At 42.2% G+C, this 25,246-nt stretch overlaps 1 long non-coding RNA gene across 1 annotated transcript in view; it reads right to left on the bottom strand.

Annotated features, from left to right (window-relative positions):
- LOC132392862 (uncharacterized) overlaps positions 1-25,246 on the bottom strand; it is a 35,629-nt gene that overhangs the window by 5,337 nt on the left and 5,046 nt on the right. The window contains exon 2 of the long non-coding RNA XR_009511678.1: positions 1,619-1,722. This is a non-coding gene — a long non-coding RNA (uncharacterized LOC132392862). The remainder of the gene's footprint in view (positions 1-1,618; positions 1,723-25,246) is intronic.

Below are 25,246 nucleotides of genomic sequence, written 5' to 3'. Positions count from 1 at the left end.
TTTTCACCACTGATCATGTCCTGCTTAACCATTGATAATAGCTGAGAATGGCCTGCAGGCAGCTGATTTGGACGTCATTCAAGCAGAAAATTAACCTGAGGGCAGGTTAGTGAGGGATTGTCACTGATAAACGGTCAAGTTCAGGGAATAATGTTTGGGAAAGGGATGGTAATGTAGTGTCGATGAGTTGGTATTCTAAAGTTTATTGGAAAGGGAATAATCTCTTTGACCACAATATAAAATTATGTCATAGTGTCAATGGCCTGTTCAATACCATTCGCCATAGCATCTTGGGAATCCTTTGAAGGTTTCTGTTGAGACGTCAGTGAAGTTGAGCATCCACTTCTTAAGCATGCTTGCATTGGCAAAGTCATCATTTGTCCTGCTACAGGGTGACATGATTAGCCTATTATTTCTCACTTTGTGCTGATGGTTTTGGTTTTATGTATCTCAAATATTGCTATGGATAACATTACAGAGAAGAAAAACTGTAGCTATTTTGCACTGCAGAAAGATGAATGACCTTGTTTTGATTGAAGGAAAGTCGTGTCATAAGTCAACAGCAGAACTCTTTTCTGTCAAAGAGAGCTGTGGCTACTGACCTTCGCAATACATTGCAGTGTCAGGCAATTTTTTTTTACTCAAGCTTCTGGAGTTGGTCAAACCCAGAAACCTCTCTCAGAATTGAGAACACCTCTGACTGGCCCATACAACACTGGATCGACTGTTGTAATTGTTATTTTCTTTGCAGTTCTTTATAAAGAACAATTCTTTATCTGCTTATATTTTAAGTAGCTCTTGAATGCAATTTACAGTTTAATATACCTCTAGTGGTTGTACAAAGTATAATTCTGAAAAGGCACTGGAAGCTTCTTTGTTCTGCATTACTTTAATTAGTGCTTTCTCATTAATTATTATCTATAATTGTGAATAGAATTCTTATCTCTATGGTATAAAAATAGCTGCTCTGTGCAAAGTGCTATTTTCCTTTGTTCCTTTTGCCTCTCTTTGCTTGCTAGACCTCTGTCACTGTTCTGTTCCTGTTCCCTTTGGTTTATCAGCTCCTAATAAAAAGCAAGCAAGAAGTACTCCTTTCCTGACTTCTAAAAGAACCTTAGATTAAAACATCAGAATCCAGCAGCGAGTAGCTGTGACAGTCTTCCACTCCACTGTAAGAAATATTGCACTTCAGATATTTGTAATGTTTGGTTCAGCAATTTCAATGTGTCACTATGTATGGGCGGAAATGGGGAAGAATCAGAATCAGGTTTAATACCACTGGCATATGTCATGAAATTTGTTGTTTTGTGGAATACATAATAAAAGAACTTATAAATTACAATAAGAAATATATACATGTATGTATATTGTACATAGTACTGTGCAAAGCTCTTAGGCATTTAAAAAATAATCCATAAAGTAAAGATACAAAAATAATAAAATGAAAAGTTTCTAAATATAAAAAAATTTACTATGAAGAGCAGTAAAAAACTAAATCAAATCAATAGTTATGTGACTGCCCTTTCCCTTTAAAACTACATCAATTCTCTTGGGTGCACAGTCGTGCATTTTTATAAGAAAATCAGCTGGTAGGTTGTTCCAAGCACTTGGGACTTACCACCATTCTTCTGCAGACTTCGGTTTGTCTCGCTTGCTTCAGTCTCTCCAAGTAATCCCAGACAACTTGATATTGAGACTAGGGGTCTGTGGAGGCCACACCATCTGAAACCATATGAAAAATTTTTTAGGGCTATGACTTTTGCACAGTACTGTAAATTAATTAAATACTGCAAAAATGAGAGCAAAAAAGGAGAAGTGTAAGTGAGGTAATCTACATGGGTTCATTGTCCCTTCAGAAATCTGATGGCAGTGGGGAAGAAGCTGTTCCTAAAATGTAGAGTGTGTGTTTTCAGGCTTCTGTACCACTCAATGGTACCAATGAGAAGAGGGCATGTCCAGGGTGATGGATCCATCATGACAAATGCCACTTTTCAGAGGCATCACCTTTTGAAGATGTCCTCAGTACTGGGGAGACTAGTGCCTATCATGGAGGTGGCTGAGTTTGTCGCATTCTGCAGCTTTTTCTGATCCTGTGCAGTAGCCCCTCCATACTAGACAGGGATCCAACCAGTCAGAATGCCCTCCATCGTACAGCTGTAGACATTTGTGAGAGTCTTTGATGTCATACCAAGTCTCCACCCTCCAACTCCTAATGGAAGTATAGCCTCTGTTGTGCTTTCTTTGTAATTGCATCAATAGGTTGGGCCCAGGATAGATCTTCAGAGGTGTTGACACTCAGGAACTTGAAACTGCTCACCCTTTCCACTGCTGATCCCTCGATGAGGACTGGTGTGTGTTCCGTCGACTTCCCCTTCCTGATGTCCACAATCAATTCCGTGGTCTTACTAACGTTGAGTGCAAGCTTGTTATTTGTGACACCACTTAACCAGCTGATTGCCTCCTTATCACCGTCTGAAATTCTCCCAATGGCAGTTGTGTCATCGGCAAATTTATAGATGGCATTTGAGCTGTGTCTAGCCACACAGATGTGGGCGTAGAGAGAGTACAGCAGTGGGCCAAGCATGCATCCTTGAGGTCTGCCAGTGTTGATTGGCAGCAAGTGGTACAGAGGAACAAAATTCAAGCTTGTTGATTAGTACTGAGGATATGATAGGTTTGAACATTGGGCTGTAATCAATAAACAACAGCCTGATCTCGGTATTGCTATTGTCCAGATGATCCAAGGCTGAGTGGAGAGCCAATGAGATTGCATTCACTTTAGATCTATTGTGGCGATAGGCAACTTGCAGCAGGCCCTAGTCCTTGCTAAGACCTGAGTTGTTTCTGGACATGACCCATCTCTACAAGCACTTCATCACAGTAGGGATGAGTGCAACTGGGTGATGGTTGTTGAGGCAGCTCACCCTGCTCTTCTTGAGCACTGGTATGATTGTTGCCCTGTTGAAGCAAGTGGGGAACGGCCAAATACAGCAGTGAGAGATTAAAAATGTTCTTGAGTACTCCTGCCAGTTTGTTGGCACAGTTTTTCAGTGCCCTACCAAGTACACTATCAGGACTTGACACCTTGTGAGGGTTTATCTCATGAAAAATGTTCTGACATAGCCTCCAAGACAGATTACAGGGTTACCAGATGCTGCAGGGATTCACACAGGTATAGTTTTATTCTCCCTTTCAAAGCATAAGTACATAACGGCACTGAGCTCATCTGCGAGTGAGGCATCATGGGCATTCATGATGGTAGATTTGCCTCATAGGAAGTAATTACCCATACCTGCAAACCCTGCTGGAGCTGATCTACGTCTGATTCTGTCTCTAACTTCAATTGGAGTTGCTTATTTGCTCTTAAAATGGCTTCCGTAGGTCGTACAGAGACTTCTTGTATAGTTTTGGATCACTGGTCTTGAATTCCACAGATCCAACCCTCAGAAGACTATGAATCTTCTAGTTCATCGACAGCTTTTGTTTTGGATATGTTCTCAAAGGCACACACTCATCCACACATGTTGGTAATAACTGTGGCATATTCATTCAGATTCGCAGATGAATCCCTGAATATTGTCCAGTTCACAGACTCCAAGCAGTCCTGTAAGTGCTGCCCAGCCTCCCTTGACCATATTTTGGTCCTCACCACTAGTGCTGTGGTCTTTAGTGGCCTATGTGCCTAGAGTAGAAGTACAGCAAGGTGATCGGACTTTCAAAAGTGTGGACGTGGGAAGTCATGGTAAGCATTCTTGACAGTGATATAACTTGTCAAGCGAGTTGGCTCCTCTGGTTCCACAGGTGATGTTGATTGTAGTTGTTCAGTGACTTCTTCAAGATGGCCTGGTTGAAATCTGCCACAATGATAGGGAAGGAATCTGGGTGCACTGCTTCAGGATCACGGTGCTCGGCACCTCCAGTGCCTTCTGACATGGGCCTGAGGTGTAATGTACACTGCTACCAGGATGATGGCCGAAAACCCCCTTAGCAGATAAAATGGATGACACTTGACCTCTACATATTCTAGAGCAAGTAAGCAGGACTGATACAGAACCATCACGTCTACACACCTCAATGAGTTAACCACAAAGCATACTTCTCTACTTCTAAAGATTCGAGTAACCTGTCTGTGGAGAATAGATGAAGCCATCAAACCATGTCTGAAATGGCGGGGGTGAACCATGTTTCCATGAAGAGGTGTTTTGAGTTTAATTGTATTTCGTAATAGCTGGCAATTGAATCATTGTTTTTATCTGGTTTTGGTTTAGTTTATCGTTATTGTCACAGGCACTGAGCTTCAGTGAAAAGCTTGACTTGCATCTGGCTCATACAGATCAATGCATTACACAGAGCATGCAAGTAGTACAAGGTAAAATAACAACAGTTTAGAATAAAATACAACAATTGTAAAGAAAATGGTGTGCAGATAGACAATAAGGTGCAAAATCATAACGAGGTTTAATATGAGGTTAAGAGCCCATCTTATTGTACGAGGGAAATATTCAATAGTCGTATAAGAGCTCAGTAGAAGCTATCCTTCAGCCTGCTGATACGTGCTTTCAAGCTTTTGTATCTCCTGCCTGATGAGAGAGAGTGTCCAGGGTGGGTGGGGTTTTTGGTTACACTGCCTACTTTGCTGAGTTAGCAAGAAGTCTAGACAGAATCTGTGGAGGGGAGGCTGGTTGCCGTGAAGTGCTGAGCTGTGTCCACACACTCTGCAGTTTCTTGCAGTCACAGGCAGAGCAGTTGCCGTACCAGGCCACGATGTTTCCAGATGGGATGCTCTCTATAGTGCTTCAATTAAACATTGGTAAGGGCTGACCAGGATATGCCAAGATTTTTAAACTTCCTGAGAAAGTAGAGACATTACTGAACTTTATTGGCTGTGACATCAATGTGGCTGGACCAGGGCAGGTTACTGGTGATGTACACTCCCAGGTGTTATGTTGACTTTATTACTTGCATCCTTCATATATATGAGGAATAAAAATCTTTATGTTACACCTCTGTCTAAATGTGCAATTTATAGTAATTTATAACAGTATGTACAATAGAACAATCAATATAACATAAAAATACAGTTGTGTCAGTATGAATTAATCAGTCTGATGGCCTGGTGGAAGAAGCTGTCCTGGGTCCTGGCTTTTATGCTGCGATACCGTTTCCTGGATGATAGCAATTACAACAGTTTGCGGTTGGGGTGACTCAGGTCTCCAGTGATCCTTTAGGCCCTTTTATACACCTGTCACTGTAACTGTCCTGAATTGTGGGAAATTCACATCTACAGATGCTCTGGGCTCTCCACACCACTCTCTGCAGAGTCCTGCAATTGAGTGAAGTATAGTTCCCATACCAGGCAGTGATGCAGCCAGTCAGGATGCTCTCAATCGAGCCCCTATAGAAAGTTCTTGGGATTTGGGGGTCCATACCAAACTTCCGCAACCGTCTGAGGTGAAAGAGCTGAAAGGAACTTAAAGCTTTTAACCCTCTTGCCCTCTGCACCATTGTTGCAGACAGGAGCATGTGCATCATTTCCCTTCTTGAAGCTCTTGTATTTTGCTGACATGATGGAAAGGCTGTTGGAGTCAGCTGGAGACGCTCATGGAGTGAATACTGTTTTGGATTCGCTCCATAACCTTTACCTTTTTTTATCCTTTGATCACCCTTATTCAGCTTATTTTTACCTATACCGAAAGTTTCTTTGTTAATTTTTTTTTGAACTTACTGCCAAGAGTTTGTTGTGAACTTTTGAAGATATGCAAACAGAAATGTCTCTCAGGTCTAAGGGACAGGATCCCGGACGCAATCCGAACAGTAACGGAAAGAAGCAGGCTCCGCCACAACAAACTCAATTAACTTATGAATTGTTTATGGAGGTTTTGGATAAAAAATTTGATGAACTACAACAATTTTTTTAAAGAAGATATAAAGGCTTTTCAAGAGTACATGGTTAAGACGGATTCAGTAATTAAACAGCAACAAGCTCTTATCACGTTTCTGCAAGAAGATGCTCGGAAGCGAGATTTGACTATTGAAAAACTGCAACAGGATTTAATTTCGACCATTAAGCTGATGGAAGCCCTTAAAGCCAAGAGTGACGATTTTGAGAATCGGTCCAGAAGACAGAACCTACGTATACTTGGTCTTCCAGACGGCATAGAAAAAGATGACCCTTCGAAATATTTTGCTCAGCTTTTAAAAGAAGCGTTTCCGACGATTTTCCCGAATAACCCTCCTTTATTGGATTGGGCACATAGAATTCGGCATTGATCACCGAGTGCTACAGACAAACCTTCGGTGGTAATTGTTCGGTTCCATTATGTACATGACAAAGAACAACTTATACGTGCAGCTCGTCGGGCAGGAATGATTAAATTCAAAGAATACTGCTTCCGCCTGGTTGAAGACTTTAGCCCTGACCTTTTAAAAAAAAGGCTTCTTTTTAAACCGTTGATGGCTGAATGTTATGAGAAAAATCTGAAACCTGCGCTCCTATACCCTGCGAAGCTTCGAATATCTCTGTCGAATGCTCCACGACAGGTTTTTCTTTCAACTTCAGAAGCGAGAAAATATCTGGAGGAGAACTTCCCTACTGCTACAGACACCGGTCTCTAATAAATGAACGATTCTGATAGTGTAAGATGGTTCTCGATCTCTTAAACCAGAATTATCATCTGGTTATTGGTGTAGGTTCATCCTATTCTTTATACTTAAGTTAAAGCATGTTTTCGTCATATTAATTGTTCTGCCTTATACACTTTAACCATTATACTACATTCTTGTCCATTAACTTTGTTCCTTCAAAGGTATATTTTTAATTCTTTGAAGGTGAATTTTTCTTTGATTAAGATGGTGGTTCTTTGAAAAAGATTTTTGGTTTTGCTTAAGATGGCGTTATTTTTTTTCTTTCTTTCGTCTTCTTCCTACAATGCATCGCTTATCATAGCTTAAATATTTTTTGTTTTGTCTGGGCTAGAGCCCGATTTATAATTTTTTTTAGTGAATATATTCTTATTTTTTTTACAACTAACTATACTTAGAAATATGGTTTTTATTATAGCAATTTTAATTTTTAAAGTTGGGGTGATTCTTTTATATATATCCTTTATATATGGAGTGTTGTTCAGCTGACATGGGGGTAGGATTAGTCTTACTTTTTCCTTTTTTAAGTCATATTTTGGCTTTTTCTCTTTTTCTTGGGGGGTGGGGGGATGGTTTGTTTTCTAATTCTATTTTTTTTGCATCAGTTTGTGTTAGTTTTTTTATTTGGGCTGTTTTTGAACTTCAAATATGTCTGTGTTGTCGTCACTTCCGGATCTTCTCTTTACTTTTGTTCCTCTTCCGGGTGCATGAGTTTATAAGTTGGTTAACCCTTTCTATACCAAAGGGTTGATTTTAGAATTATGGCTCAGACCATTAATTTTGTGTCTTGGAATACTAATGGTTTAAATCATCCAATTAAACGAAAGAAGATTTTCAAAGTATTCCAAAGACTTAATGCTCATATCATTTTTGTACAAGAAACTCATGTGAGGAAGGAGGACAAATTTCGTTTTTTTAGATTTTGGCGGGGTCAACAGTATCACGCAAATTCGAATGCTAAAGTAAAAGGAGTTTCAATTTTTATTGACTCCTCTATTCCATTTGTTCAACATGATATTTTTTCAGATCCGAATGGTAGATTTTTGTTAATTATGGGTTTACTTTGTAATAAAAAGGTTGCTTTGGTTAATGTTTATGCTCCAAATGTGGATTGTCCTGACTTTAAGTCTTTATTTACTTCTTTACCCAATCTAAACGAATATAAGTTAATAATGGGTGGTGACTTTAATTGTTGTTTAAATCCTTTGATGGATAAATCTTTATCTATTCAGACTTTACCTAATAAGTCAGCCACTTGTATTAACTCTTTTTTGACTGACAATGGAGTTTTTGATATTTGGAGATTTCGGCATCCTAAAGACAAAGAGTTCTCTTTTTTCTCACATGTTTATCACTCTTATTCGAGAATTGATTATTTTTTTGTAGACTCTTGTTTTATTCCATTGGTAATCGGTTGTAACTATGATATTATAGCTATCTCTGATCATGCTCCATTATTACTTTCTATGAAATTTACGGATACAGCTTCTAATGCCAGACAATGGTGATTTGACTCTACCTTATTGCAAGACTCTGACTTTATAAAATTTATGGAGGAGCAGGTCGACTTCTTCTTTTCAACTAATTCTACAGATGATATCTCCTGCGGAACACTTTAGGACACTTTTAAAGCGTATATACGTGGACAGATTATTTCTTATTCTGTTGGTTTGAGGAAACATACTAAGATGGAAACTCTTTTATTGGTTGATAAAATTAAAGAGATTGATAAGAAATGAGGGAAAGGCTGGTGTCATGACACCATATTACTAAGCTCTCTGTATCCTCACTGTACTCTGACTCTTCACTATTCGAGATGTGGCTCACTGTGATATTTTTGCTTAATGTAATTGCTGGAAACATACACAATTTCCAACCACCAATATTGAGCTGAGGTTCACTTTAAGAGACTGGTCTAACATGATGTAATTACTTGAAGTTCTTTTATTGTGCTCTGTGTTCAATGTTTGGGGTATGATAAACAAGTTGTTATGGTTTTCATAAACATAAAATGCCTCATGCTGTGTGATTTGCGATGCTCTAGAATGATTCCAGAATTATTGAACATGTCAGCCATTGCAGTCGCTTTGAAACTGCCAGATTTTTGGAAGCAAAATGCCATTGTTTGGTTCGTACAAGTCGAGGCCCAAGTTGCGCTGCGAGAAATCACTGGGGACAACACCAGATTTTACTACATGGTAGTGTCGCTCAGCAGTTCCACAGCATTGAGAGTGGTGAGTCTACTAGAACACATGCCTGAACACAATCAATACTGATTGCTGAAGACTCTCCTTTTATGGACTTCTGGGCTATCAGCGTCTGTGTGCACCAAACAGTTGCTCTCCTTACCCGGCCTCAGTGATGCTAGGCCTTCAGATCACATGCCGTCTCTCCTGAGAAATTACCATCCTTGTTTTATTTTTTAAAAATTCTTCATGCAGCAAATGCCTGATCATGTTTGCACAGCACTCCCTAATGCACCTGTGATGGACTACAGGGAGCTTGCTAAAATAGCAGATAGTCTACACTCAGCCAGACAGTGGTGCATCATTCCTCCTGCTTTCCCTGCCTCATTAAACCTGGTCAGCAAGGCCTACAATGCCAGGATGTCTACGGCTGTGGAACACACAATGCCGGGCCTGTGTTTTTACCACACTCACTTTGGGACAAATGCCAGGAAGTGCCAATCAAACTTGCAGTTTCGACTGTGCCAGCACATCGGGACATCAGAGATCTGTGAATACTGTGGGTTCCAGCTTCCAGGGTCATCTACTGTTTATTGCAGACAGCATTTCAGGGCCACGCTTCCCGTGTGACACGGGTGCTCATGTGGGTGTGCTGCCAGCATCGCCTATCGATGAGAAGGCATAGAGTGATGAAACCTCACTGGAAGCCATCAACAGCAGCAGGATCCAGACTTGCGGGACATGGCAGGAGACACTACGCTTCAGTGGGCAACATTACGCATGGGACATCATCCTGGCTAAAGTGGCTAGACCTCTGCTTGGTGCCGATGTCCTGTGTGCCCAAGGACTATTAGTCAAACTTAAGAATTGCCGGATTGTAGATGTCAAGGACTTTGTGTAGTCAACCTGCTCTCCCAGAAAGTTCCCCATAACAACTCTAGAAGCGCAGCCTCATGTGAGTTTACTCAACTGCTGGGCGAATTCCCAAACCTCACCAAGCCTACATTCTCCACTACAGTCACAAAACATGGGGTCGAGTACCACATTCCCACAACTGGCCCACCAGTCCATGCCTGAGCGGGTAGATTGGACCCTGAAAAGCTGGTGACTGTGAAGGCTGAATTTGCCAACATGGAAAGACTTGGCATTGGACACAGGTCGGATAGCCCCTGGGCTTTGCCCCTCCATACGGTCCCCAAGTCTGATGGTGGTTGCCATACGGCCATTCACAGTCTTCAGCCGGCAGCTCCGTCCCTCGGAATGGAAGTACAGCACATTTGACCATGAGCTTCTCGGTTTCTATCCAGCTGTCCAACATTTTCATTTTCTTCTAGAGGGTTGCCATTTCTCAGCCCTTGTTGACGACAACCCTTTGTGTACGTGATGGCCAAATTTATCAGATCCTTAGTCTGCGCGACAACAACGTCCCCTGGTGTTCATATCTGAGTTCACAACTGATATGCAACATATCAAGGGGAAAATAACGCTGTGGCTGATTGCCTCTCATGACCAGCTGTTGAGGTCATACATACAGGGGTTGACTATACCAGCATGGCAGCCAACCAAGCTACTGACCTGGAGGTCCAAGCTTACAGATTAGCAGTCATGGCCTGCGATTGGCTGATATTAAGTTCAGGGAAGCTGGGGTTTCTTTCCTGTTCGATGTCTCAACCCATCGCTCACACCCTATAGTGCCCGCATACTGGAGGCAGACTGTTTTTGACTCCATACATGTCTTCTTGCACCTGGGCTGAAAGGCCTCACAGAAACTAGTTGCACTAAAGTTTGTGTGGCATGGTCTTAGAAAAGACCTGCATGATTGGAGTGCAGCGTGTGTGGAGTGCCAGCTGGCAAAAGTTAATCATGTTCAGGCACCATTGGTACCTTTTAAGGAGCAACGGTTTGACCATGTCAACGTGGACCTTGTCGGTCCTCTTCCTCCCGCTACCCCCAGCCCCTGTGGTTTCATGCACCTCCTTACCATGGTGTACCATACCGTCAGGTGGCCAGTGGCCCTCCCTCTAGCATCAACGATGACCGCAGATGTGGATCGGGCATTCATCAGCACCGGGGTTGCTCGGTTTGGCACCCCATCAGATACATCCTCTGACCGCGGTCCGGGATTCATTTCAGACCTCTGGGCTGTGACGGCCCAGAACCTCAGTGTTAGGCTACATCACACCATGGTGTATTACCCACAGTCCAATGGACTATGTGAACAGGTTCACACTTCCTTAAAGCTGAGAGCTTCCCTGACAGATGAGCATTGGCATGGTCATTTTCCATGCGTCCTGGGGCTTAGAGCTCCAAAAGAGAACCTGCAGTCGATCATGGCTGAGTTGGTATACAGGCAGCTGTTACGAGTGCCAGGTCATTTTATTCCTGATACCACAACTGCCTGGTCAGCCTCTCAACAGCGTTCCACCCTCCTTAATAAATTCAGTTGCTTTGCACCCATTCCTACCTCCCATCTTGGCGTAAAGCACTCTTTGGTTCCTGTTGACCTATATTCCACCTCGTTTGACGTTGTCCACCATGGTGCACACTAACATCCCCTTAAGCCCCTGATCGATGGCCCATTCCACCTTTTGGAACAGAGAGAAAAGACTTGTAAAGCAGTCAGTAGATTGCTTTAAACTGACCTACCAAACTTTGGAAGATTCTGCTACCATGCCCTGCCATCATGACAGGACCATGAGTGCATCCTCTGGACCAGCTGTTCCTGCACCCATGGAACATGGGACTTGAGCTGGGCAACTTGTCTGAGCTCTGGAGAGGCTCACAATGTCAGCTGTAGTGAATTCTGGGGACGCCTGTGTAGGCTAATGTAACTGGTGGAAATGTATATAACTCACAACCACTGACATTGAGATGACTTCACTTTCACAGGCTGGTCTGATGTGACAACATAATTACGTGAAGTTCTTTTACTATGCTTTGTGTTCAGTGTTTGGAGTACAATAAATGACTCGCTATGGTTTTTCTTAAACGTAAAACACTTATTTGTGAAAACCTGCAGTCTCACCTTGTAGATGGAGTTGGAGCACAGTCTGGGCATGCAGCCACGAGTGTACAGGGAGTTAATAGGGGTCTGAGTACGTAACCTTGTGGAGCACCAGTGTTGAAAATAATCGTGGCAGAGGTATTGCTGCCTATTCTTACTGATTACAGTCTGTTGGTCAGCAAGTTGAGGATTCCAGATGCTGAGAAAGGTGTTGACTCCCAGGTCTTGAAGTTTAGTAATGAGTTCCTTGGAATTGTAGTACTCCAATAGGCAGTATCAATAATTTTATCGTATTGCATTATATAATATCTGTTATTGGCTTCAAACCTCCCCAGAATTAAGTTCCCGTACATTTGTATAGTTCACTTTTGGTGATACATAGTTGATAGTTCATATACACTCTGTGGGAACTATGTACTAAAGTACAGAAAGGAGGGACCCATTGCTTCTATATCACTGTATTCATCCGGGGAACATTATAAGCACTCTGCAGCCAATGAAGAAATTAAGGAGTACATGAATTACACAGATAATTTGCTTACCCTCGACAATATCAATTAAACAAATAACCTGCCATCTGCTTTAATGTGTTCGTTGGTCAAATATTGGCGCAAGACTGGGAAAGCTTCAATCTCTTTTTCAAATGACACTTTATATGCAGTATATTCAAAATTGAAAATATAAGTGTGTGTTATTTGTGGCTTGATGGTAGTATATTTGCCTTTGTATTATACATTCAACTCGCAGAGCACTACCGTGAGCATAGATTCTAGACTGACACTCTGGTGAGATGCTATGGGAGTGTATCATTATTAGAGGTCTGCCTGAGGCTGCTTCTGCCCTCTTTTATGCATGAAAAAGATCTGTTGAAGCTATTGTCCTAATCACTGTTTTGTCTAACAACCATCATTAGAAATTTAAAAACAAATTCATTGGAAATTCAATGGAGAGAGAAACACCTCAGTTCACATTACTTCCAGCATTTCCTGTTTCCCTTTCATCAAAGTTTAAAGTTCAAATAAATTTATTATTAACTTGCACATATGTCACCATGTACTTCCCTGAGATTCATTTTTACAGCCATTGGCAGCAGAACAAAGAAATATAACAAAATCAATGAAAAACTGCACACAAGACTGAGAAGCAACCAATGTGCAGAAGAGAGAAACTGCAAATATTAGAAAGTAATAATAAATGGGGGGGGGGTTAGAAATTGTGAACATGAGTTACATAGTCCTTGAAAGTGAGCCCATAGGTCATGTTCATTGTTGAGGTGAGTGAAGTTATCCCCGCTGGTTCAGGACCTGACGGTTGAAGGATAATCACTGTTACTGAACGTGGTGGTGTGGGACCTGAGGCTTGTGTACCTCCTTCTCAGGGGCAGCAGTGAGAAGAGAGCAGAGCCTGGATGGTGGGGGTCCTTGATGATGGATGCTGCCTTCTTGTGGTAGCCTCTTTGTAGATGAGCTCAATGGCAGGAAGTGCTTTTCCTGTGATGGGCTGTGTTATAACCATCACTTTTTAAAAGGTTTTCTGTTCTTGGGCATTGGTATTTCCATACCAGACCATGCTGCAACCAGACAGAATACCCTACACTGCATCTATAGAAGTTTTAGATGACATGCTGAACCTGCACAAACTTCTAAGTAAGTAGTGTCGCTGCCATGCTTTCTTTGTAGTGGAACTTACTTGCTGGTCTTGAGTCAGATCCTTCAAAATGATACCCCCAAGGAAATTAAAGTTACAGCCTGTCTCCGTCTCCTATCCCCTAATTGAGGACTGGTTCATGAACCTCCAGTTTCTTACTCCTTAATCAATTCGTTCTTTGGTTTTGCCAACACTAAGTGAGAGGTTATTGTTGTGGTACCATTAACCAGATTTTTAACCTCTCTCCAAAATGCTGATTTGTCAACATCTTTGATTCAGTCAACTACAAGAGTATTGTCAGCGTTGGAGCTGTACTTAACCTCACAGACATAAACGTTAAGTGAGTAGAGCAGGGGCTAAATGCACAGTCTTGTAGTGCACCTGCACTGATGGTGGAGCAGATGTTTTTGCCAAAAAGAACCAATTGGGGTCTGCAAGTGAGGAAAAATAGGATCCAATTGCATTAGAAGATATCAAGGCCTATGCTTGGATCTTAATAGTTCTGAGGGATGATGGTGTTGAATGTTGAGTAGTAGTCCATGATGAGCATTCTGATTTATGCGGCTTCTGTCCAGATGTTCCAGAGCCAATGAAATAGCATTTGTGACAGTAGACAAATAGTGCAATTCTCAAGTGAATCTCCAGACTACAATATCTGTCCTGATGGTAACTTCAGAGCATGCCTTTGTTTTTCACTATTTTTTTTTCTTCTTATTTAGAATTTAGAGATACAGTATCAGGCTCTTCCAGTCCACGAGTCCATGCTGCTCAATTACACTCATGTGACCAACTAACCCTTTGGAATCTGGGAGGAAACCAGAGCTACTAGAGGAAATCCATGCAGTCATGGGCAGAACATACCGACGCCTTACAGACAAGAAGTGAACCCAGGTTGCTGGTATTGTAAATGCCACCCTAAATGCTCCTTGGCTTCCTGCTGCTGCAGCCTTTCAGGAACAGTGAAACTGCTTGATTGCAGAAGATATGCCTTGGTGTGATGTAGCCTAACTCTGAGGTTCTGGGCCATCACAGCCTAGAGGTCTGAAATGGTTTGGGGACCACTGTCAGAGGATATATCAGATGGAATGCCAAATCGAGACATGTGGCAGGTAATGAAGTGTGATATCCTCTTTGCCACTGAAGTATCTGGGACCAAAAAAGCCAATATAGGGAGAAATTTCTTCAGCACTCAAGAAATTCTGTCAGCACCCCTGTGATCCCAGAATGCCTGCAGACTTGAGTCGAAACTGAATCCACAACGAAGATGAGAGGTCCACGTGTCTTTAACTTGTGATATCTGAGGTGCTCTCCAAAGCCATCTACAGGGAAGAAGTCATCTCTCTGACACAGTGGTGTCAAGAAAACAACCTCTCCCTCAATGTCGCAAAAGCAAAGGAGCTTGTTGTGGATTACAGGAGGAATGGAGATGGGCTAACCCCTATTGACATCAATGGATCTAGGGTTGAGAGGGTAAACAGCTTCAAGTTCCTTGCCATCCACATCACCGAGGACCTCACGTGGTCTGTACACACCAGCTGTGTGGTGAAAAAGGCACAACAGCACCCCTTTCACCTCAGACGTTTGAGGAAGTTTGGTATGGGCCCCCAATTCCTCAGAATTTTCTACAGGGGCACAATTGAGAGCATCCTGACTGGCCTCATCACTGCCTGGTATGGGAACTGTATCTCCTTTAATCGCAGGACTCTGCAGAGAGTGGTTCAGACAGCCCAGCGCATCTGTAGTTGTGAACTTCCCATGATTCAGGATATTTTCAAGGATGGGTGTGTAAAAAGGGCCCGTAGGATCATTGGGGATCCAAGTCATTCCAACCACAATCAATTTCAGCTGCTACCATCCGGGAAACGGTACCACAGCATAAAAGCCAGGACCAACAGGCTCCAGGGCAGCTTCTTCCACCGGGCCATCAGACTGATGAACTCGCACCGACTTGATTGTACTCTATTATTACTTTGACTGTTCTATTTATTATAAATTACTATGAGTGCACATTTAGATGGAGACGTAACGGAAAGATTTTTACTCCTCATGTATGTGAAGGATGTAAGAAATAAAATCAATTAAAATCCAATTTCCTTCAAGTGACACAATCTGCCTCGTAAGACCATAAGACATGGGAGCAGAATTGGGCCGTTTGGCCCATTGTAATTCTGCATGTGTGATGCAATGTCATCAGAGTATTTCCAAACAATAGGTTTCAGAAGAGTTGAAAATGGTCTTGGGTGGTCAACATGCTGGTGCACTTTTCTGTCATGTGTGGAAATATGGGCAGTGGTTTTGTACTTTGTGTACATTTGTTTAATTTTTCTGCACCAAAGCAATTTGTGTCCCACATTGGGGAGATTCCATTAAGCAGTGACAAAACACTAATTTCCAACTATCATAACTGCTTTTAAATAGCACTTGAACATCAAAGACAGAAAATAGTTCTCTACTGAGTGAAATCCAAATGAATTAATGTAACGAAACCATCGTAATGCAATAGTCAATGCTATTGATAATCTCTTTGCTGCGTGCTAAGTCCTACAAATTTTGCAGAGTTTCACTGAACACTTTAACTACAGAAGCCTCACTTCCTCCTTTGATCTGGCATTCATCAAATTGAGCTTGACAGTGACTATGATCTTTCAGACATTAAAGGTGAATGCTCGAAAGTTCAAGCTGACTGGTTTACTGTATGGTCTTTTGTTAAAACCCATGTTTAAACAAACCTAATTTTGTGCAATGCTATTATTGGACCTCTGCGAGCGGATCTAACTGGAAATCAATAATTTTCAGGAAGAAGCATCCTGAATTGTAATGTGATCGACCTAAGAATTACAATTGGTAGCTGGACTATTGTCATTCATTTAGGATTCTTAGGATATTCTGTTTAATTTTGCTGTAATCCTTGAGTTACCTTTCATTAAAGAACATAAATAATCTACCAAGCTGTATTCTGCCTGGGTTTCATGGTGATGTTGAAATTGATAAAAATAAAACCTGTAACTCTTTACTTTTGTTGCGATTGAATGAGCCCGGCAGCATGGCTTTGGGACTGGGGTCGAATCAGGAAAGCAGGCTGGAATCCCACACGGTTACAAAAAGGATGTGCAAACTTCACATAATCAGTACCATACTCAGGGCTGAATCCGTGTCTCCTGGAGCTGTGAGACACCAGCACTAACTGCAGCTCCACTACGCCACTGTGCCAATCACAGAATGAATGCAGAGAATGATATTAAGACAACCATGTTATCATGCAAGGCATCACAGAAATCCTCCAAGCTTTTCCCTGAATTCTTCACAGATTAATGCTGCCCCTCTCTTGTACTGTTGCTTTGTTCTGTTTTGAAAGGAACTTGAACTCTCTGGGTTAACTAGACTGTCTTGTGACTAACCATGGTTCTGGGGAGCCTTCTGCCATTTCTATGGCAACAATGGTAGTAGTATATTGATGGGATTAAACGGACTGATCACCAGGTCAAAATTACTTTTTTGCTTGTACAAAAGAATAAAATGTCATTTCTCAAATACAATGCGGGCATAAATGTTTTAGGGAAAAATTGGGGGAGTTAATCAGGAATGAATTTTTATATCATTTTGTGTGCCATGCATTGATAGAGGAAGATAAAATTGTACAGTAATTGGGATGTTAAAGATGATTAGAGAACTTAAGGATGAAATGAGAGAAGGAACCAAAATGTAAACTTAAAATTGAAGTTAAGCTGTGATAAGAAATGACTTCAAATAGTAGAGTTTGCAAAATCCAGAATTCCCATATTAAAAATGTTAAAGACCTATCTATGACTTAAGTCTTGCATGAGGGAAGGCCCTGTCATTGAAGATCGCACAAGAGCTACTGGGTCAAGCAGGGCCAGAGCCAGGGTGGGCTGAGGGGCACAAGGGGGATTGTGTTGCCAAGATAAGAGTAAGCTGTCATGGATCAGTAGGTTAAGGACAGTGTATGTGAGTGGGACAGTGTTTCTGATTTGAGGGTTGTGTTGGCACTTGGGGACCACAATCACCAGTCAAGTTGATGTGTCAGTGTGGTGGTCAGTTGAAGGGGTCTGGAGTGTTAGTTGTTGGAAATGTAATGGCCATTCAGTGACCTGGAGATAGTCAAGGAACTGGATGTATTTATGAACACAAGTGATATACTTAAGAAGTCTTGAGCATCACACACAAATTGTTGGAGGATTTGAGCTACGACGAGGAGCGTCTAGGAGGCTCTCAGCCCCAAATCTCGACTGTTCACTCCCCTCTGTAGATGCTGCCTGGCTTGCTGAGTTCATCCAGCATTCTGGAGGTTTTTGAAATTGGGTCTGATAGTCAGAGGAGTGGAGGTCAGTGGTCAGGATTCTGCTTGCCATTTGGGAGGGAAAGTCTTTGTGCGAGGGGGTTAGAGAGTCAGTATGTTAGTCATTCAGTGAGGTCAAAAGTGATGCAGTGTGGCATGAGAGAATAATTCATTGCATGGGGGCTGAGAGTCAATGCATGTGGGGTAAGTCAGCAGACGTGTGAAATGGAAGAGATACACTTGAGGGCAGCGTTTATGCTGCAGCAAGGAAAGGCCTTTTCTTTGAAGGAGGAGGACATCTCATTAGTTCAGAAATGAAAAGGCTTATCTTGAGAGTAGATATGGTAGAGATGGAGGAAATGAGAGAACGGGATGGTATTTTTCAGAGTATAATTCAGAGTGCTGTGAGAATTAGTGGGTTTATAAATGATATCAGTAGATAAACTGTCACCAGAGATTGAAAAAGGGAAGGGTGTCAGAGGACCAGGTAAATTTGAAGGCAGGGTGGAAGTTGGAGGTAAAGTTGATGAAGTCAGCAAACATTGTGCAAGATGAGAATTGAGTTAGTGTACAAGGAAGAGGGTAAAGTGTGTGGAAGATAATTTATACTGTAAAGAATCAAGCCAAGCACCAGGGTTTATTTCTAACAGATAGAGGCTATGGTAAATTTCTGACAGACTTCCATCTGACCACAGTTAATATGGGGTTGTCATACAAAAAATTTGTTAGCCTGACCTCAGGAGTGGGAAGATGTTGGGGTCAATTATTAAGGATGTGGTTTTGGGGTACTAGGAGGCACATGATAAAGTAGGTCAAAGTCAGCATGGTTTCTTAAGGGGTAATATTACCTGACAAATCTGTTGGAATTCTGAGTAAATAACAGGAAGGAAAAAACAGAGCAAGTGGATGTAGTTTACTTGGATTTTCAGCAGTGTTTTGACAAGATGCTACACATGAGGCTGCTTAACAAGATAAGGGTTCATGCAATTACAGGAAAGATACTTGTATAGATAGATTTGCTGATAGGCAGGAGGCAAAGAATGGGAATGAAGGGGGCATATTCTGGTTGGCTGCTGGCAACTAGTGTTATCATGTAGGTGTTGGGACTGTTTCTTTTCAAATTGTAAGTTAATGATTTGGGTGACAAAACTGATGGCTTTGTGGCCATGTTTGCAGATGATACAAAGATAGGTGGAGGGGTAGGTAGTGTTGAGGATTCAGGGAGTCTGCAGAAGGTCTAAGACAGACTGGGAGAATGGGCAACAAAGTGGCAGGTGGAATATAGTGTAGGGAAGTGTATGGCCATACACTTTAGAAGAAGGAATAAAGGCATAGACTATTTCCTAAATGGGGAGAAAATTCAAAAATCAGAGGTGCAAAGGGACTTTGGAGTTCTTGTGCAGGATGCCATAATGGTTAACTTGCAGGATGAGTCAGGTGATGAGGAAGACAAGTGCAATGTTGGCAATCATTTTGAGAGGTCTAGAATATAAAAGCAAGGATGTAATGCTGAAGCTTTTTAAGATATTAGTTAGACCGCACTTGGAGTATTGTGAGCAGTTTTGGGCCCCTTATCCAAGAAAAGATTTGTTGTCATTGGAGAGGGTCCAGAGGAAGTTCATAAGAATTATTAAAGGAATGAAAAGGTTTATGTATCAGGAGTGTTTGATAGCTCTAGGTCTGTACTCACAGGAGTTTAGAAGAATGAGGGTGGACCAGAGTTTAGAAGAATGAGGTTTCATTGAAACCTATTAATTATGGAAAGGCCTCGGCGGAGTGAATGTGGAGAGGATGTTTCCAACAGTAGGAAAGTCTTGGACCAGAAGGCACTGCCTCAGAATAGAAGACTGTCCATTTAGAACACAGATGAGGAGCGATTTCTTTAGCCAGAGGGTGGTCAATCTGTGGAATTCATTGCCACTGATGATTGAAGCCAAATCATTGAATATTAGAGTGGAGGTTGACAGGTTCTTGATTAGTTAGTGTGTCAAAGGTTACAAGGAGAAAGCAGAATGGAGTTGAGACAGGTAATAAATAGAGCATGATGAAATGGCAGAGGAGACTCGATAGGCTGAATGGCCTAATTCTGCTTCTATGCCTTATGGTCTAAAACACACAAAGTACCACGGATTACTGTATTTCAGATATGTTCATTGGCAAAAAATAAAAGCGGAAAAGAAGAGCAAAGTAGTTAGAGTTATTTAAGGAAGGTTCGAAGGAGTGGGCAAAAAACATTTCTACTGATGGGACCGCGGAAAAACTAGAACCATCAATATTGCATGGTACCAAAGAAATCAAATAGTAATTTTCAAGAAACATCTTAAAAGCAGTGTGCCAAGAATGTGGAGCAAGCTACCATGGAGAGCAGTTGAGGCAAGTGATTAGATACATATTAAGTGAGCAACAAGAGAGCAAATGGGCATTGTAATAGGGGGCTTGAATGGGTCATAACACTGGCAGAATTCCCAGTTCTGCCCTGTATATTACGTAATGTGTTTAATTAGACCAAAATGCAAGAGAAACATTCTTCCTGCAGCCATCTACAATTGTCTTGTTATTTTCTCTTCCACTTTATGGCAATGTGCCTATTTCTACATCATTACTGCAAGAGATTATTTTCCTCTGCCTCTATTTGACAGCCAGACTTCCATTCTGCTGATCTCCCCTCCCCTCTGTATTTTAACAGATGGGATGAGACAAGAGTGGCACCGGGGGATACGCAATACAATCAGTGCTGTTCCCTGCTTGCCAGCAAAGAACAAAATTAAAATTAATTTAAACGGCATACTGCAGAGAAAATACTCACATAGCTAATGCTTAATGGAATTCAAACCTGCAGACAGGCACTCAATAAAATTCTGGTCAGAAAGGCTAAAAAAAAAAGGTTAAATTCAGAAAGGGTGCTTGAGACTTTAGAAATCACCTGAATTGTGGTCCATTACGCTCAATGGCCTCGACTGGAAGGTGTGCCCAATGACAATTGTGGATATGTTTCGCTTTGATTATTTAGATGCCCTTATTCCTTGGATACCAAACTCAAAATCTCAACAGATACACAACTGCTTTCATTTATAGAGCAACTAACTAGGAAAAAATGCAATAGTAGACAACTTTGGGTCATACAAAGGCATACTAAGGGAGGTGGTAAAGGAGACAGTCTTAAGGATCATCTTTAAAATGGAGACAGAACTAAAGGCAGACAAGTTGAAGAAGTCAGTTCCAGGGCTTAGGGCCTTGGCAAATAAAGGGAATTAATAGTTAAAATAACAAACATAGGGAGAGATAAGAGAACTATTCACCTCAGAGGTACAAGTTCAAGCCCATTTACTCAAACATCAACAGTGCATCAGTAAATCCATTTGAAAACAAACTCCTCATGAAGTTTACAGGGAGGCAGGAACTTATTCCCAGAGGAATGGCCATCAGAGAAAGATCTGGACCTACTTGATGAGTTGCGATGATCATTTTTGAGCTGCCTGGATTCCAAGCCATACATCTGGTTATGGTAAAGATTTTCAGATTCAGATTTATTGATTCCATGTAACTTAGTGAAAAGCATTGTTTGCACTAATTATCAGCACACCCAAGGATGCTATGTTGAAAACACTTGCAGGCTGCCACCAGGATATGCCCACAATCCTACCCAGAACAACAAAATAATAATAACAGCACAAAACAACAAGAAAACAAGCCCTTTCCTACCCCTCCCACCCATCCGCTCAATCTCACACCCAGAAGGCCTCCAACCCCAGGACAGGCCACCTCTGGGCCTCTGGTTCCTGTATCCAGATTCTCAGGCTCACAGACATCAGGCCTCCAACTTCAGACTTCAACTCAGGATGCCAATCATGGGTTTGAACTTCAGGTCTCAACTTCTGGACTGGCACAGATCTCCAACCCCAGTGACTCTGTCCCTTGTGTTCCTTTGGGCTTCTATCTTCAGTCTTCGACTTTGCCTGGTGTGACTTCAGACCTTTGCTTCCGGGCTCACATGAAACTCGACTACCACCCATAACCAGGATTCGCCGCGCATATGAACTAAGAATCTGGAACCGGTCTCCAAACTAGAGATTGCTGGTCTCCTCAGCACCTGTGACACAACTTCTTGGGATCGCTGACGTTTGAACATGGAATACTTTGACCTGGACTCTGACTCCTGCCCAGGCTCTTCAGTTACTACCCTGATCTCTAACTCCCCCTCATCCCTGTCCCTAAATCCTACCCTACCCTTAACTCGAGTCTCTGTCCTCTAAGACATCCCTATGAATCTAAAAGAAACACTGAAGGAGCCACTGCATTGCAGTTTGGCATTACCTTCACATCTTAAGTGTGCATTGATCTGGCAACAATGAACTTGGAACCCGTGACATTCACTAAATGCAGACAATTCATAATGGTTTTATTAAACTCCCAGTAATACATGATAATACTAAGGAAGGCAGATGAAAGATGGAGCAAAGGTCTTTGGAACACATTGAAGAGAGGGGGATGTTTAAGGAGGGATTGTCCAAGTTGTGATGACGATATATGAGCGATGCACAACACCAGCATTGGACAAGTGCAGATTTCTAAAATGCATCTAAGAGTCCATCTTCCATGAGAAGAACTGATGGCTATGTGTCTGTTACAAGGCAACAAGATGCTTTATGCCAGATCAATAACTGCAAAAGAAAAACTTAAATGATTCACATCACTATCTAAAGTCGTGTAATTTTTCACCTTGCACTCAAGTTTCACCTCAATAATTTTCCAGAGGTGCTTTTCCTGGGGGGGTTTCTGCTGTCAGCAGTAATCCGCACCATTACGCTGGCAGACTGCCCATGCTACTCTGCATTGTGACAGGAAGAAAGATTTGCTCATTATATTATAACTCCACAATTTCTTGGAGTGCAGTTAGTTGACAAAAAGCAGCAGCAATAAAACACTTCTTATTGCAGCTCTGCATTTTGGAGCTCTACAGGAAAGCACTTAGGTCCTGCTTCGATTCTTCAGTTCACTTGTTCAGGCGAGGAATTACACCTAGTAATAAGGCTGGTTGGTACACTGGCTAAGTGCACCAACATTGCACCTTTGAGACCTCAGTTCCAATCTAGTCCAGACTGTGATGAAAGTTTTCATTAGCATTATCAATCCTCTGGGAAGTAAGCTAGAGCAGATTTAGCCACAGATAGACAACAGCCCTTATACCATAAGTTAATGCTTTCCCAATCCCATGGCTGACAATCGTGGTCCAAACTGCTTTGCCATCAGGAGTGGAAAATGGCATATCAGTGCTGCAGAGATGTAACATAACCTTCAGACCTGGATAGGAGCTAGAAGCTGGCCTTCCTTAAAGGGTACTTCTCCTTCACTTAGATAAAGAAGATTGCACAGTGAACAAAGCAATTTCATGCTCGCTCATGTTTGTCCCAGGTACAACTTCCTCCATCCGGCATGCATTTATTCAAAATCCCCTTGAACCCAATCCTGGTCCTTCCCTCGACCTCTCCTACAGTCCCTCCCACTTCTCCAGTGGCCACTGATTCTCTTCCCCACAAATGGAAAGATCTCTTTCTGAATGTTAAGTGTTCTTGTTTGGTCACTATCCTGGGCAAGGTTGCCTAGTGTGAGTCTTTCCTGGCAGATATAATTCTGCATCTGGAATTTCAAGCCTCTGATGTGAGAACCTGCTTGTCAGGACATTCAAAAGGGATCTAAGCCAGTCATTTAAGGAATGCAATGTTCAGGATGTCAGGAAAAGAGCCAGGAAAGGTATAATCTGTATTGCTATACAACAAGTTGGGCCAGATGCAAAGTGAATGGCCTCCTGTCCCATAATGATTATATGATTCCAGGTCTCAGTATTTCAGAGCCACTGGAGGCAGCCTTAGCTAAAACTGACCTGCTCAGACTCCATTAACTGTCGGCATGTACAGTACCCCAATCCATATTGACCCAGCTGCTGTGAAAGAGGATTCTTCCACATCCCAACAGTGTTTAAATTTGATGCAGTAACAAGCATCATTTTGTCCAGACTATTTCCTTCATTGCCTTGTCATCTGAGGCTCACATGTGAATGGGCTGAGAATTTTTAGTTATTCTCCAGTTTCCATCCTGTTGAAGGATTTGATAGTGTACAGATCGGGGAAGGTTTATACGGGGAGGTAGTGGAGAGATGATGGTCCTGTTAATGGAAGGTTCAAGGTCAGGAGAACCCAGGTTCACTGAAGGGCAACAGATACAATGGGGAAGGAGAGGATAACCTACTATCAGCAAAGGCCTGAGGGCGTGGTGGTGGTAGCAAAGTTACCCAGGGCTTTCAGAAGACCATTGGACAGAGAGAATAAGCTGCTGCTTGGGGTGGGGGGGGGGGGGGGGGGGAGAGAGAGGGCTAAGAATGGGGCTGATGGGATTGTTCTTCCAGTGTAGATATTGACTCAATAGACCAAATGGCTTCCTTCTGTGAGAACAATTTTTTTGGGAAAACTACTGCTCAATAATGATCCAATTCCAGATAGGAAAACTGAGTCACGATCCACTTCTGATAAATGGGAAGGGTGGGCTAAGAGCTGATGGCAACCTGGACTCTACGTGATCGGAAGACTGATGTTAAAATCCATGATGGGTGAAAAGGGAGAGTATACGAGGGATGTGTGTGTGTGTGCGTGTGTGCGTGCGTGCGTGCGTGCGTGCGTGCGTGCGTGCGTGTGTGTTGCTGTGTTTAGTCTCCAGTTGCCCGCAATAACCTAGACATTGGAGTGAAACCTTGCCCCACTCCCCTCCCCAATCAGCCTCAACACGTTAAAGAATTAACACACAATCTCCTTCCACTGCTCTGAACAGGACTGATGGAACACTTAACCTGAATGATAGCCTAAAATGGAGGAGGAGAAAGTGACTTGGGCACAGTGTAGAGAGGGCACTGTGTATTTTTTTTAAATCAGCTTCAGTTCAGAGGTTTTGAATCAGAAATCAGAAACTGGACCACCTGATCTGAGTAGCCATGTTCATCTGAGTAGGTGGCTTCACCACACCAGGGACTCAGTTACCGAGGCTGTCTGCCTCATCCTCCTCTTCGTCAGAAGGAATGAGGGGAGGACAGTCATCCTCTGAAAGGAAGGACAAGATAGTTCTTAAGCACTGCTGGTCAATTACTGGACTTGACAGACCTGAACTTCTGATACTCCAATGCAAAACAAAATTTAAATTCTAGCTATTAAATAAATTTAAAAATTAGACAATGTATGTCTCGGTCATGGCATCAGATGTTGAAATCCATCAGTCTGACTAATGTCCTCAGGGGAAGGAGATCCTTTCCCATTCTGTTTAACAATTCTGGGGACTAAATGCCATCCAATTTATTCTCCCCAATCACCTCCCATCTCTTTGTTGAATGCCACCCCAGGCAATGTTTTTCACTGTTATCTGACCACAAACAGCCCCCAGTGAATATCTCTGTAGCAGCTCTTTAAAGCCAAAAACTTTCAGCAG

Source organism: Hypanus sabinus, chromosome 4 (genome assembly GCF_030144855.1).
Source record: "Hypanus sabinus isolate sHypSab1 chromosome 4, sHypSab1.hap1, whole genome shotgun sequence".
NCBI lineage: Eukaryota > Metazoa > Chordata > Chondrichthyes > Myliobatiformes > Dasyatidae > Hypanus > Hypanus sabinus.
The sequence above is the reverse complement of the archived record's forward strand: the minus strand, read 5'-3'. Positions and strand labels throughout refer to the sequence as shown.